Source organism: Numenius arquata, chromosome 13 (assembly GCF_964106895.1).
Source record: "Numenius arquata chromosome 13, bNumArq3.hap1.1, whole genome shotgun sequence".
Classification (NCBI taxonomy): domain Eukaryota; kingdom Metazoa; phylum Chordata; class Aves; order Charadriiformes; family Scolopacidae; genus Numenius; species Numenius arquata.
The window spans coordinates 6,857,786-6,861,368 of record NC_133588.1 but is presented as its reverse complement, the minus strand read 5'-3'; positions in this window follow the sequence as shown (position 1 = coordinate 6,861,368).

The following is a 3,583-nucleotide window of genomic DNA, read 5'->3' as shown; positions in this document are numbered from 1 at the left end:
AAAAAAAAAAAAAAAGAAAAAAACCAACTTTGGCAGATGTGTGCAGATACCTTTGAATTTCTCTTAAAAAGAAATCCTGCCATCATGGCATAATCTGAGAAGAAAATGTAGTTTTATCAGAGGAGCAAACATGGTGTCTGCTTGAACCCTATTTTTATGAAACTGAAACATAATGAGGAATATTAGCTTCTTATTCGTATGGTGTTCAACACATCATCCCAGCGTAAGATAAGAGCACCGAACACTTCCTCTCGTAACAACTCCACGAGTCTCCTGTTAACTCACATCTTCCATACACATGGAACATAGTAAGTTACTATTTCAAAGCAGACGTGAGTACTGACAGTCCTTTCAAGCAGGGTGAAATACAACACTACTTCAGAATCGCTTTATCTATGGAGAACATTTGTTTGGAACCACATGCTGGAGAGACCCGTTAGCTGGCCAAAATCCAGCTTGAACTGGGAAGGACTAACAAATGTTACCAGGAGAAATACCGGGGGTGGTTTCTAATGAAGGGAAAGGTATTTAAAGGAAAATGGCTTGCACCAAGCGTAAAGATAACGATAGTACAGCTCGCTCTTAAATCTTCCACAGTCCTACTGCGGGCTGCATGATCCTGAGTGCTTATTAAAACCCAGCTAAACCAGGTCGCTACCTAGGAGTACAGCTGTATTGCTCTACTAATCTATGCCAGTTTCCCTGCACAACGAAGGAAGGCTTCTGCTTCTCTAGAGCTGGAAGCTGGACACCTTCTGCTAGCACTGATAAAGGACTGAAGGAACGTAGCTTCCAGTACTCAGCCATGAAAGCATTAGCATTTGTCAGGCTTAGGCTCAGCATTTACAAAGTTTATTCACTAAGAATATCTCACTTAATCTAGTCATTAATTTTAAGTTATTATTTAGAAGTAAAGTCATTTTTATGTCTACTAGCACTTTGTTAGGCTGCCTTTGTAGCTGGTTCAACATCCTACGCTGATCCAGGTTACTAAAGCCAAGGGCTAGAGAATCACCGTTTGGATAAAGCACGTGCCAATCTATTATGTGCAGAAGATGAGAGATGTTGCCAATAACTGACCTTGCAACAGCAGCTACTAGTCTATGACACAGCACTCGCAGTTGGTGTACTTCTCACAGTTCCTTACCGAAGTCTGTGAGAGGAATTTAGTACTTCTCAGTCACCTGCCAGTGGTCACAGACTCATGAATGAAGATGGCACGCTGCTACACAAGGCCACTAGGGAGGCTTGGAGAAAAAAAAAAATAAATACTTTTATCCTTGAGAAATGTACTTCTTGGAGGACAGCAGACTGAGAACACTTACGTTGCCACTCTCCATTGATAAATACAACTTTTTATCTGTTAGCACTCTCCACTTGGCATCCTTAATATGCACTAATAAAACAGATACAGAAAGCAAAACTGTAGTAAGAGCTCAGAATATTGATGTAAAAATAAGACAAACGCACTTTCCTATTCCAGGAATGTGTCCAAATCAGATCTGGCTTTGGACTCATAATGCAGTGTAGATTGAAGCTAAGATCTAACAATGGGAGTTAGAATATTTTTTTATATTTTTGTAACTACAGCTTTTTCATGGGGTAGTATTTGTAATCTAATAAGTCAATAGATTTTATATTTGCCTTGCATTTGCACCTGATACTTCTGGAAAAAAATGTAAAGGTTTACAAGTTTCTAATGATAATTTACAGGTGTGAAAGGCTTTTTGTTTTAAGTCGGGACAGCAATTCTTACACTTTTAAATCAAAATATAATGGCATAAACTGAGTTTTTTCTAAACATTCTATTATGGTGCCTTTTATGTTTCTGACATTATAAGGGATAACAATTTGTTCTTGATGCATCTCATATGGAAGGGTGGTGATTTCTATTGTCCATCCACAATATTTGTATGTACTGTGATACAGTTAATGTGCATTTTGTGGAACGATCTTGTAAAGCTAAGAAAAGAGGCTTATTTTCAATGTCTTTGAAATATTTCATTAATAACAGACAATCCTTACTTTCAAATGCATGCTTCTAGGTTTGATTTTCCTACAGGTGCTCCTTATAATGGTACTTCAGATGTATGAGACTTCCAAATAATAAAGCACATGTTAAAAAAAAAAAAGGTAATAGTTCTCCATTTCCTGTGTCACTGAAGCAACACTTGCTGGATTGCACTGAGGCATTTAACTTCATGTTCAAAGCGGTATTTACTTTAATCCATGTAAGAGACATCATTAATTTCTGCATCACTCCAATTTATGGACTTGGAATTTGTTAAACTTGTTACCACAAAACTGTTCCCTGCCAAACACAGAACTGTACATAGAGATGATCTTAGGCATGTTTTATGCTCATAATTAATCATATATTTTTATGTAAGGAGTTGTAACCAGGATTTAAGCAAGCCAGACTTCTTTCTTCATAGAGAAGATCAACCTGTCGGTTAAGGCTGATCAACTGTGGCCTGAAAGCTTTGGTGAGGGGGTTGTTTGGCGTAGTCGGTTGTTTCCTTTTTAAAAAACTTCTTCAGTGGCTTGTATGAGATCAAACTTACAGAGCAACACAATCTTGGATTTTTGCAGTGACACCTCAGAATGATTTTACTGGTGTTTGGTAATTCAAAAGAAAATTAAGTTTAGGGAAAGGGAAGATAGCCCTACTTCCCTAAACATATATGCATATGCCAGCACTACTGAAAAAAAAAAAAAAAAAAGCAAAAGCAGGCTATTCTCTTCTTTGTATCAGGTATTTGAGTGTTTCCCGGAGCAGCAACACTTACCTGTTTTTTGGGGGGAGTAGGTTGGTTGTTTTACAAACAAGAACACGGTCTGATTTGAAGCAGTTATGTTACAAATTGTCAGTCAGATTTTTTACAGCTTTTTTTTGGGTGACGTAGGCTGTCCCATCTGGATCAGTAGATAAGGATACTGTGCCAGACGCATACGATACAGAAAAAGATACTAACTTCAGACAGCTTGCAACACGAACTTCATACACCGTGTGAAAAACAATAGTGTTTTAAAACATTATCTAAATTCCTTTTTACGTGTGTCCTTGGTCAATAGAGAATACAGGTTTGATCCTTTGTAGAAAAGCTGAGATACTCATATCTCTGGTGTGATTTTTTTATTGGAATGCATGTGAGGTAATAAGTTTCTGCTAGGAATTCTACTTTTAAGGATATGGCTTTGAATGTTTTTATACATTCAATACTTCATGTAGTCACGCCGTTCTGATGTTCCACATTATTATATGTTTATTAAATACTCTCTTCACCTGATTAGAATTTGCACAAGCTGTAACCACCCGCCTCGGGCAGAACAGGTTATTCGCTTTGCTAGCTTTGAAGCACTGCACATCCGCACGCTGAACAGCAGCAAAACTGCTAAAAACAAACCTCAGCTGTGAAAGAGGGTCCCTCTAATACAGCAAAAAGGTTTCCAAGTCCCTGCCCAAGCCCTGCCAGCCCGGCCACCCTCCGCCGCCGGTCACCACTCACCCCGGGATGGAAGCGGTCCCCTGCCCCGCCGCCGCTCCTCATGCGTCCAGGTCAGCAGCGGCCGCTTCAAAGCG